At 24.5% G+C, this 13803-nt stretch overlaps 1 protein-coding gene across 3 annotated transcripts in view; it reads left to right on the top strand.

Moving 5' to 3' along the window:
- LOC126896323 (hemicentin-2-like) overlaps positions 1-13803 on the top strand; it is a 130241-nt gene that overhangs the window by 31099 nt on the left and 85339 nt on the right. The window contains exon 2 of one of the 3 annotated variants that reach the window (XM_050669001.1): positions 277-311. The exons of 1 other annotated variant lie outside the window; for it this stretch is intronic. The gene's annotated coding sequence lies outside the window, so the exon portion shown is untranslated. Of the gene's footprint in view, positions 1-276; positions 312-10403; positions 10530-13803 lie in introns of those variants that run through there. One more of the 3 variants, XM_050669000.1, reaches the window with a different exon arrangement.

Genomic DNA, 13803 nt, shown 5'->3' with positions numbered 1-13803 from the left:
AAAAAAAAAAAAAAAAAAAAAAAAAACACATCTTAGTAAAACCAATACCTTCTCAGCTTCGCATCGAAGCTAAAAATAGACTAGTTGAGTTTTTATTTTTTTATAGTATTTTACTTAAAAATTATGATTTATAATAAAAATAGATTAAACATTTTAAATATACGAATTAATATTTGATGTCAATATGCTGCGAAATATTAACCAAAATCCCCCAAAAAATAAACCAATGTTTTAGTTTATATTTTTGTACATATTCGAATAATTTTTTTTTTTTAGTTTTTGTGCATGAGCTTACGAGATCCAGTAATAAGGTTGGTTGATACATTTTTTAACCATTTTAAGTTATACCTTTTTTTATGAATAACTTCGAATATTTATACAGTAAATAATTGCGTGATGTCATGTTAATAATTCAAAATTTCTAAGAAACGACCCGATATATTTTTTTCAGAAACCATTCAATTGTCTTAAGTATTATTGTTTTTAAGTCAAATTTTACACATAGAATATAAATATTTATGACTTTAATTTAGTATAAAACACTTAGTAAGATCTTCACAAATTAAAACAGATATATTGTTGAGAATACTCAGGACGGATAAGAAATAAATTATTTTTTTAGTTGTGAATTCTATTAAAAACCTTATAATAAATTATTCTAGTATTTATTATCTAGTATTTATTAAAGCTGATTTTATACGTTAGTGAAAATTATTGAATTTAAATAACTTACTAGGGGAATTTTGAAAGGTATATTAGTGTTTTTAATATAATTTATTGAACTCGTATTTTTTCTTGAAATTATTGTCAAACTAGCACCTAAAGTCTACGTTTATTGTTTTTTGCTTTCACTATGTGACTTTTTGATCCATCAACTTATCCTTTATATTATTATCTTGAAAGCTGCTTAAAGTGACTGCGTTGAAAGAAAACTTCGCTTAGTAAGTAAATACACTGATCGTACTCTATATTCTAAACCCAAAGGTGTCTTTTTATGCAAATCTTACCGCGAGATATTTGAAGGTATGCATATCCGACCCCCAGTTTATGTACCTTGTTTAACTATAAAAACAACTGAAGATGACGAAATAATGTTATTTCCCCACACGCTCGTATATTTTTAAAACTGTTTCATAAAGTTTTTATACATTTAAGAACTAAAAGATAACGAAAGAAAAATTGAATGAAGGATCTTAAAACAGAGGAGTGAAAACGACGTGATTTCTTTGACTATACTTTTATTATACAAGTACTCATATACGTAGCTTAACTTCGAAAGAAAAATTTCATCTAAAATAAATTTTCAGCAGTATTACTTAACACAATTAACGTATAAATTATTTAACATTATTTGCAGTTAAATTTATTGATCTATACATGGTTTATAATAGCTATAACTTTAAGGACTATGATATGATATTGAACAGACTATAGTCTGTTAAGTATTATCTGCTCTGTAATATGTAGTATCAGGACTTCAGTTAAAATTTATAAGATACTAAACGTAAATAATATTTGTAGTTATTCTTCAAAATCTGATATGCCACTTTTAGCAATTTTTTAGGCGAACAAAACCCCAACAAACCAAACTCCTAAGTTAAAAATACAAAAGATCATTTTTTGACTATTTTCATCAAGTTTATGTATAACTCTTCATTAATTGATTGATGTATGCTAGTACTATTTTTAACAGTATTAGTTAGCAGAAGATTAAACTAATTATAATTGCTTCAAATTCTCCAAGACTATAACTTAATTTATTTAACAGATGTCTAAATTCCCACATTTCACATTCTCATAACATTTATGACAACCAATTTTAGTTTTCATTTTAATAGTTCCGACTTTAATTAAAATGCATTTTCTGTTTCTAAACTAAGCTTATTTACTAAGTTAAAACTTGATTATTTTTACATTTTAATGTAATTTATTATTTTACAAGGCATATAGATTCTGAGAATTGATATCTGTAGTTAGCGATTATAAAGTTATTATTTCTTTCTTTTTATTTCCATCTCTATAATTATCTTTATGCTCTATAAATAAACAAATTAAAACAAATAACTATTATATCAAAATAACAATAATGTTCCAAACACTATTATTATGCAAACTAAATCATAAAATATTAATGAATAATTAAAATTTATTCATTAATATTTTATTCACATGTGAAATATTTAGATAATGGATCATCTATATTTTTTTTTTTAAATTTGTGTCGATATGAATCATCTAAAGATTTTTTCATTATTGTATAAACAAAAGTTATTAGTAAACGGTATAATAAATCGATAAGCGGTTGCGTCAACAATCGTCGCAACCGGTTAGCAGATAAAACGACACCTTACATTGTTTGCGAATCGGAATAATTTTATCTGTTTAATGATTTTATAAGACCAAAATAATTTTTATAAGTTAAAAAATAAATAAATAATGTTAAGATTTAAACTTAATTGATTGGTTTTGAAACAATTTTTTACAATGAAATTTTAAGTATAAGTAAACGCCAACATTGGTTTTTCCAAATATCGATAATTGTTGAAACTATTTGAATATGTCCACAGGCTTTGCATTAAATGAATATCTTGTCATTCACTATGGCTTGTTTTAAACACAATATGGAACTTAAGTTTGAAGATAAATTTATAATTTTGAGTTGATTTTATAAAACTTTAAGATGGGTTAGATAGCGATTTTACAAAAAAATAAAACTAAATGAAACTTTTTACTGAAAATATTTAATAAAATTCACAATCTTTAAATAGAACATTTTAAGAAAATTAAAAATAATTATCTTTTGTAATTATATTATTAGAAACTGATATAATTGAAAAGTTATACAAATGGCTCAAATTTGAATAATAATAATAATATAATAATATTTATCCCCTTATACATTTCTTAATTGTATATATAGAGATCAATGTTTCATATTTATTTACATTTTTTAATAGTTCAAATATATAATCCAAAATATTATATTATTAGCTAAAGTTTTGTGTTTTTGGAAAGGTTGCTTGTATTGTGTAGCGTGCGATTGTGTGTGTATTAATAATAGACATTTAATTTCTGACCTTAATTCTTCTATGATTTCATTTTCTCAAGATGCCATTTTCGTTTGGTTTGAGCGTGAATATGTCACACTTCTATGCATATTTGTTCATAGTTTTTCTAACGTTGTTCATTAATAGGATTATTGATACATCATAAAATTAATATAGTTTCGTTAATAGTAATTGGAGGTGTGTTGTTCACCAAACCACAACCCATCACTTATGTTCCACGATAATACCGAATCAGTACTGATATGCTAAACGGACCGTTGGATTTTAGCTTTTAATGTGTATATGATGTGGACGCATATGATGTATTTACAACAATATGCGATCCATTATACTATATAATTGTACCATTACAAGGTTTTAATTGATTTTTACAAAAAATAATTACTAAATACTTTTTCAGAAATAAAGTGTATTTAATAAAGAGTTAAGATTTATTTTTTTGTAGAATCACTATCAAATTCATCAGTACAATTTCATAAAATAGAATCAAAACATGATGAATTTTTTATGAAAAATTTCAAACAACTTTAACACCATAAAAACAAATTTCAAGAGCCCTTTGAAAAAAAAAATGTTTTTTTTATTTTCAAGTGTATTTTAAATGTCTAATTTCACAATTTTTAAAAGTTTTAAATATATCATAAATAGACAAAATGATAAAGTTCTAAAGACATATTTGGAATTAGCGAGAAAAATTGATTTATAATCATTATTTATTTTTATATTTAACGTATCATTTATATTACAAAAAAAATATTGAATTATGTTGATCAAGTAGTTTTCACTTTATGTTTTATCAAGCAAATAGTATTAAAAACATTTTTTTTAACGAAATACTATTATTACATATAAATGGTTTCATTACCAATCGTAGTCAGTAGTTTTCATAAAATCAATATTTTTTGTGCACAACTAAAAAGATTCAAACATTGCTAATCGTTACTGGGGAAAGAGAGTTACAATCTCTTACCCCCTGAAAACGACACGGCTCATAAAAACAATTTATATCAGTTTCAATTTAATTTGTGTTTATGAGTAGATGGCACAGCTGTTTATACAATCGAAAACCCAAAATAATTATTAGTAGAAGTCATAATATTTTATAATAATTTAAAAACTTTATAAAGTCAATGTGTAATTGAATTCGATTAGAATAATCAAATAATCTTACTTTTTTAACATAAATTTTTGTCATTTTTAGAATGCCTTAGGATTAAGTTTCAATGATATCGATTTTTTACTTTCATTGTACATTTTAATTGAAAGCAATAAAAATATATCGTAAAGAATGATTGGTAGTAACGACTTGAAAAAAATATTAATTCATCAACAATAAAATATATATATATATATTTGTGATGATTTTATTCTATTTAATTATAAAATATTATCCATAAGTTGATTGTTTACAAAACAGTAGCTAAGTTTAAAAAATGGTTGTTAGTATAATAAATGTTTCATGTACACAGAAATGATGTCAAGTAACAGTTAAAAAGCTCATTTAATTTAATAATTTTTTTTTTACTAATCACTACTCAAAAATTAGTTACTTTATTTGATAAAGACATTCAATAATACCATTAATCTTTGTATTATAATACATGGTTGGATCGTTAACTATCATTTTTATATAAACTAAGACAAAAATAATATAAGCAATATAGAATGATGTAAAAATTAATTTACAACTAATCATTTGCATTTTTTTATTACTATTATATCAATTATAATAAAATTAATAAATAAATAATAACGATTATAATAATTATTTGTTAGCAACACATTATTACATCTGTATAATGTATCGCCCTGGTTGAGACTATTTATGTTGAGTGCAATTCAGTTTTTGTTACCGATGAGAGAACTTATCATAGAAAAGAGTGGTACTTACAAACTAATAGAAATTCATGATGAAATTTAAAAAATTGATAATAATAGGCATGCATATATATGTTAGCTAACATATACATACAAACTTTCTTTAAAGCATAATTATTACATTGAATCATATAACACGACAGATACTATACACACCAAGGTATAAGCAAATCATTAGAGCGATTAACTATAAAAATAACTAATAAAAACAACGAATATAAGATATATAATAAACAAGGAAAGAGCTGTGTTATATCGTCGTTATATCTTTCATTATTAATCCTTAGTATACATGTATTTTTAGTAAGGATGTGTTTAAAAAATTAATTTGTGAAGGACAACCTACGTGTGTATGACTTATCTGATTCACAGTTGAATATCTCAATGTTGGACAGTTGCTATTATTCACATATATTGTTGTTTTATTTTGCAATACTCTTATTCCAAGTTCATAGGATTTGTTTGTGTATTTTGACGGTATTATTTATAATTATAATTCATTGTAAAAAAATGAATAATCGTAACTTTTTATCTATAAATTAATTTGTTAGAATTATTATCAGAAACTAAAATATTTGATGTATTATTTCAACATAATAAATATGAATAAATATTACACATTATTTGTTTGAATAAATAATTTTACTTAATAACTGCATTGTGTCTCTTAATTTTCACTAAATAACCTCACTAAATGATCCGATTTAATTTAGAAATAAATCGATTTTGTTCATAATTATAAAAAAATTATTCATAATGTTATTTTTACCTGATGATAAATATTTAATCCTTGGAAGCTTATTTTAATTAATAGTATTATTAGATAATTTAAGTTTTTGTACATCCTCTTTTTGTGAAGTAACAGAGCTTGAAATGGAGTGTTTTATTTTTGTTAAAAAATTAAAGCCCTAGATGCCAGATGGTTTAATAATGAAATACTGATTTTGTCCTCCACTCATAAATCTTGTCATTCTTTTAAGTTGCTCTCTGTAGTTTTACCGAGTGCTTAACCGGAGATTATTATGGCGTGGAAGCTTTTTTTTCCTACAAAGAAAAAATAGAAATAAAAGAAAAGGCCAAACAATTTTAAGACCCAGCTGTAAAAATCGAGTGATTTTTATTCCATTCCCAAACTCATTAATAATCGACCAAATTCAATCTGTGACGTCCATGGATATTTGGTTTTAGACATTATTAATTGCTCAGTGTATTTCATTTTAAGGCCAAAGAATAGGGGGCTAACTGATGACGAAATAGTTAATTTATGTTAGAGTGTTGGAGGGTTGTATGTAGCTCAAAGAGGATTAAGTGATGTGCATCTCTTACTACACGTACAATATTGTGCGACGATTACTTGATGAGAAGGGACATATCTACTATATTTCATGATTCAATGAAAAATATTACTTAGATTTATGTTCGTTAATTTTTGAAACTCAATTACTGTTAATTTATTTATTTATTTGTCATTTAAAATTATTACAACTTAAGGTGTAATCATATTGTGCAGGAAATATTATAAAGGCTAGCACGTACAAAATATAGATTATAAAATTATATCTCATAAAGTAGTTTGAGAAATGAACTATAAAAATAATAAATAAATAATAGTAAGTACAAGTCTTATAAAAATGTATTAAATTTTTTCACCCAAAAAGCCTCAAAAATAACTAAAAAATTACGAATTCGTATTTCAGAAACGATGTCACCATCATTAGTGCTAAACAAATACTGGTACTTCGACCGACAAATACTACCTTATATACTCCTCGTGACTTTATCACCTAGTGACGTTATCAACAAATTATAGTATAATAAAGTTTTTAAAAATAACAAATTTGTATGAAAAAATCATAAAATTTACACATTTTACACTATGTAAATTTTTATAGTAAATATTCATTGTAAAAAATGGTTAAACACCCAATGTTATTTTAAGATCAATAAACACATATATAATTAAAGTTTGAACGACAATTATCCAACTATAAGGAGAGTAATTTGGTTTTTAATTTTTTTACATTTGACCAAAATAATTTAAAATTTAACATATAACTATGTTGTACTCTAGAAAAATAGTTTGATTAACATTTTGTATTTAGTACTCATTTTTAAAAATTCATTATAAAGAGAAGAATTTTTTTTTTGCGAATACTTTGGAAAACAAAATTTGAAAAGTCGATTTGTGTGAAAGATTTTTTAAAACTTTACTTTCTGAAAATATCAATTCATAAAAACTGTCAACTACCAAATTAATATTACTACGATGATATAATTATTATCAATTTAAATTATTGAAAAATGTATGTGTTATGAAATAATTTGCATCTTAAAACTATATTTTTCACTAATATTTAGAGGTAGGCTAGATTTTAAAAATATCAAAGCAACACTGAGTGGTATTTAGACACAGGAACATAATTATCTTCAGATTTAATAATACGAGTAGAATTGTTTGATACAAAAACTAAATTCAATATTTTGCCGAAGTCGTTCTCAACACAGTTTACTTGATATAAATTTAAATATGAGAATTGCTTAACTATAATATCAGCATTTTGAGTATAAATATCTTGGTAAACTATATCGTTATCAATAAACTTAACTAATGGTATATTCTGATCTTCAAATAATATAATTTTCATACTATTATCTGAAAATGAAAATATATATTATTAAATTTTCATAACATTACGCTGCGCTTCTAAAATAGTTTTTTTCAGAAGAAACATTTATACCTGAAGATCTTTATTACATAGTTATGAATTTTTAATGCTTCATATGTTTATGCGTTTCTATGGTTTTTAAAAGATTTTATTATTGCAAAACATTATAAAGCCATAGAAATGCACAGATATAAGAAACTACACAAATACATATAATTTAAGAAGTCTTAGAAATGCATAAACAAACTTTTTAATGAAACCCGTGTAAATTTAAAAAAATTAAATATTAAAATATCTTACTTTCTTTTCTATCTATACTTTTATATATTTTAACGACCGATCTGTAATTAGTGATTACGAAAGAAAAATTTAGATTTAAACTTCCCATCATAGCTATAGGATTAATTTCAAATTATACAAAGTTACATTTATATACTATTTAAAATAAAAAGTGACAATCTGCTGAAGAATTTGAATATTTGTAAAATAATATGGCATCCCAGTGTGCTTATATATTTAAATATTTTCAACACGCTAACAACTATATACATGTAATATTGGTCATGTAACTATTTTGTTAGGATAGTATTAACCTGTCACTTAACATTTATATTTTGTATTACATTATGTTATAATCAATTCGATTTACTTCCTAAACTGTTTATCATGTCATTATCACCAGCGTCGTCCTGGACAAGCCTTAGATATTTATAAGTATTAAGGATCTATAGTCAATGTGTTTTTAAGTTATTTCATATCTCCTGGTATAGAGGAGTGACAAGCTTACTCTTCTGCATTCCGAAAACAATCAAGAAACCACCCCTCTTTATGTTGGATTCTTAATTACTGTCCTAGATATCTCACTGAAATCATATGTTGGAAGTCTAAACATGAGCCAGGCCGACGCTGATTAACACACATTTTAACTGTAGTTGTAACTAACAATGAAATATACATAGAATTGTTTTGTTAAAATGATTCATTGTAAATCGTAATAAAAGCTGCTCTTTGTTCATAATATGAACAAATATATTAATTACTATTATATAGTACTTAACATTAATGAAATTTATCTTTACTATTACATCAACTTGAAATATTGAAAGTCGCTACTTTGTTTTTTTATTCTAAGCAAAAATTCAAACTTTTAATTTGAGTATAGTATTTATATTTATAATTTTTAAATAAACAAAAAAAAAAGTGATGCTGGAATAATAGAAAATAAATGTCTAGAAAAATAATGTTTTTCAAATAATGTCTAAAACACACATTTTAATTAGTTTAAATAATATTTTTATTCTATACAAATATGGTTTTTCTTATAGTAGAAAATATAAGTATTAAAGAGAATATTTGAACTACCAATACTCAATAGTAAATGTTATTTCCTAACCATTTTTACAAAAATGTGTTTTTCCTTTTTCATTTTTATTGGATTACAAAGCGGTTATAATAGTGACCGACGTCCCTTTTTTGGAATAAACACACAGTTGGCAAACTTTCAAAAAGGGAAAGTCTACAATGATCGTCTAGAGTAGGATATCAAGGAAAATAGCAAATATTTTATGTTAAATTGATGTATACGAAATAGATCTATATTGTAGACGTTAAATGAAAATAACATTTACAAGAACACTAATTAAATGTAATTATAACAATTAAATAATTTTTCTTACCTATATAATGTTTATAACATATTAAATTTTATCTTTCAATTTAAGTTTTATCTTAGTGTAGAAAATCGTCTGAAGTTATTTTAAAAATGAATTTTAAACAAAACAATTTTCAAATTTACTTCTGACATGACAAGTAAATCATAATATATAGTTTGGTTTTCTCATTATAATATGATGCGTTTTGAATTAAACATTAATTATTATATAAATCTTGATTCAATAGTGATACGATGATTTTTTTAGTGTTAAAATAAAATCTAAAACTTGTCAATTCAAGAAAAATACATTATTTTTTTTTTAAATAATAATAAGTGTACTATTGATACAATTTTAAGATATTCAAATAAAACTTTTTTGTTCCACTGGATTCATAAAAACTATTGAAAAGTTTGGTCCAGTTTTGGTCGGAATATGTTTCATCACAAGTTTTTTTAAATTACACTTTTCATAAGTTTTCATTTCAAAACAGGGTCATAATCAGTGTTTTGTGTACCAGATATTCTATTTTATAACTCTTGAAATATACTCTTCTCATTTAAAATAATTAGTTCTATACTTAAAGTATTAGTATACTACACAATAGGCTATATTACAAATATTTTTGTTAATATTTTAAGGTATTTTATCTCTTCAGATGTAAATAAGTGACATCATCAGGTTTTAATACATCAAACATTATTAAAATACGTCCATGTTATATTAATTTGTATAATAAGTAATACAATAACTATTAAAATTAATTTATAAATAATAATCAATTCCTATAATAACTTATAAATTAAAATTTATAATCATCGAATTTCAAATAAATCGCATAGAATACTTACTTCATTTTTTAAAATTGTCAAAGTTATACTTTGTTAGTTTTTTTGAAAAAGTCGAGAAAACGAGTTTATATCTTACAAATTTATAATACTTTTATATTAACATAATTCTGTTCCAATTAAAAAAAAATACCATCTGATAAAATTATAATTTGGCCATTTTTTCTTATTGAAGTCTTACACGCTATTGTAACCCATGACCTCTTTTTTTATTTTTCATAATCACACGAATAGGCTTGTTCGTCATGAATAATATATATCAAACTGAAATAATAACAATAACGTGTTTAAGGTCATGATTGAAATGATGTTCGACGCTTATAAGTTCATTAATAATAAAAAACTAGATAATATTAAAACTAAATAAGTTGTTTTAAATTTTATTTCAATTTTCAACTTCATTCCTCGATTTGGTTGGTATGTATTACATTTATTTTGTGCAATTTGAGTTAAAATCAATATATTTTGGCTTTATCACATTCTAAAAAATTTTTTTAGCATTAAATGTTAAAAAACAAATAATTATACATATATTATAAATGAATTTTATTTCAACTAAAAGTATTTAATATCACTGTTAGATGCTTTCAATATAGAAGTATTTTTATAAATATAATATAAAAATAATACGATTTTTTTTTTACATATCTGATTTCAAAGAAAAAACTTATTGACATCATTGTTGAATGAGCATAACAAAAATTTGCATTCCGCCAAACTTACTCGGCCAAAAAATATATGGGTGATTACATATAAAAAATGTTACTGTTATTTTTATAACCTTATTCCTTTGTATCGGATATTCTATACTATATTTTATTATATTCTATATTCTACATTATCTATATTTATATTTGACGAAAATTGATTTAATATTTCAATATTGAGTTTGAATGCAAAAATTAAAACCTATTTGAATTCTATATGCCTAAAATCTGATAATTTTTTAAGAAGTGATTTTATAACAGAAATACATTTTCTTTTATTGATAAGTTACAAATATTTTTCCACTAAAGTTTTTAATTTTTCTGAACCACAAGATAAAGTAAACGAAAAAAATCATTAGAATTACTAAAATAATTATGAATAGACTAATTGAATCAATAAAAAATGATTGAACCACCGTCAATCAATATTTCCGTTGTCATTGACGAAAACTCTCTTGGGTCAAAGACAATTTGTGTTTGAACTCGTGTTGGCTCTTAACTAATTTACTACTGTCGTCTTCTGTAAAATCGCTGTGGTTTTAATAGAATTTACGGTCTCTATCAAGTACCATAGCAACGTTATGTGTGTGCTACGATACGTTTTAATAACGCTTGCGTTTAGCTCGGGTCCAGCTCCGTTTAATGTGCCTCATAAACCAAAGCGTTATAGTGCGACATACGTTTGTCATCCGCATATCCTGGATGAAATATTAATACCTCTGAAGGGTAAACTCCTACTTGCAGCCCACTGAAAATCATGCGGAATAAAAACCACCGTTGCAAGCAAACAACATGACGCAGCGATATAACCAGAAAGTGATTCGAGTACTGGAAAACAACCGTCGACCATTAGATCGCAAACGGCAAAACGAATCCACGGTTATCGAAAAAAATAATACGCTGTACTTCCCATGGCTCCGCAATACACTTGGATGATTCTATATGAACGTACATGTATATATTTGCAAGTGCACACAAACGCGCAAAGTAATCATTACTGACAACACACGTCTTTCTATTTGCAAAGAGCAACCTAGCCAAAACTTTTTTGATACACATACAGGCGCATTTCTAGACGGCAAAAACAATTTACCAAATGACGTTATTTTACCGTCTATAATTTAAAAGTTCACATTGGAAATCGAAACTTTTAGCCACCGAGCTTAGGATGTACGTTGAAAAGCACCGTTACTGTTGTTATATTTTTTGTGGCCAATGTACATCCGGAGTACCGAATACGTGAAACACAACGATACTAAATGCACGTCCGTTTTGGCAGTATTTCCGAATCGATAAGTCTTCAGTCCCTTATGAACAAGGTCCAACATTTCTACTTCTCCTTCCATAACACCGCGAATATCGGTACTCTTGCTGCATATCCTAGTAAAATATTACCCCATACATATGAAACAAATGAAAATCTTCTCTTTTCAAACCTCTCTCGCATAATCCTCCCCAGATTATGCAGATAACCGACGGAAATCCTTTAAAAAACCCCCTCTAGCCACTCATATTGTATAATAGATATGGCAGAGCAGGTGTACGTACCATCAAAATATATCAACATCGACTTGAACCTTTTTACCTAAAACACTTAATAATAATAATAATAATAATAATGTTATATTAGTATTATATGTTTCTATATAACCCTACACGGACAGGAATTTATATTTTCCTTGCGTAAATATCATAATTTACATGAATCGTTGTTATTTGATCTATCCCTGTAGTTATATTTATTTACAAAATTTATTATTATCTGGTATGAAAGGTAGACGTTATATTAATTACATAGATTACAATATGGTCATCATGATGATTTGTTATTTTAACAGTTTTGTTATTAAGGAAAATTTATGTACATAGAAACAACATAATAAAGTAAAAATACTAAAGTATATAGCTTAACCATTTATACCAGAAGAACTTTATGTCAAATCTAACATCGAAATATTTTTATACTTATAATTAGTACTTATATGACTTATATTAATACTTACATAACAATTTTTTTTCAAAACAATTGATTTACTTATTTGTTCCTATAAGCTTTTCAATTTCAACTCTAGTAATGAATTTATCATTTTTAGTAACTAATTATAATTAGTTAATAGTAGATACCGGCATTAATCTGCTAGTATATTTTTTAAAAATAATGATAAATTCAAAATATACTTAAAAAGAAATAAAATATTACACCCTTGCTTAAAATTTTCAATATGAATGTGGGTTTAAATAAAATATTTCATTCAATAAAAACACCTTTATTTGGCTGTAATGTTCTCGTAATATTTATGTGGAAATTTTTGGTTTTANTCAGAAGAACTTTATGTCAAATCTAACATTGAAATATTTTTATACTTATAATGAGTACTTATATGACTTATATTAATACTTACATAACAATTTTTTTTCAAAACAATAGATTTACTTATTTGTTCCTATAAGCTTTTCAATTTCAACTCTAGTAATGAATTTATCATTTTTAGGAACTAATTATAATTAGTTAATAGTAGACACCGGCATTAATCTGCTAGTAAATTTTTTAAAAATAATGATAAATTCAAAATATACTTAAAAAGAAATAAGACATTATACGCTTGCTTAAAATTTTCAATATGAGTGTGGGTTTAAATAAAATATTTCATTCAATAAAAACACCTTTATTTGGGTGTAATGTCCTCGTAATATTTATGTAGAAGTTTTTGGTTTTACTGTCATTGTTTAAATTGATTTAATACCTCGATATTCGTTTTGTTTTTCTTAAAAAAAGTAATAATAAAATTTATTTTTCAAATACTATGATATAAATGTCAATATTATAAGCAAAGGTATTTTAATAATAAAATAATAACGAGAAATCAAAAATTATTTCAACACTATTGTATTTTTTTTTCATCAAGCATTTTTTTTCCTAAATTTTATTATTTAAGAATATTATACAATATTTGTGCGATAAGTAGTTTAACTAACTAATTCTC

Source organism: Daktulosphaira vitifoliae, unplaced genomic scaffold (assembly GCF_025091365.1).
Source record: "Daktulosphaira vitifoliae isolate Bord-2020 unplaced genomic scaffold, ASM2509136v1 Scaffold_1, whole genome shotgun sequence".
Classification (NCBI taxonomy): Eukaryota; Metazoa; Arthropoda; class Insecta; order Hemiptera; family Phylloxeridae; genus Daktulosphaira; species Daktulosphaira vitifoliae.
This window is presented reverse-complemented; position numbering and strand designations above follow the sequence as displayed.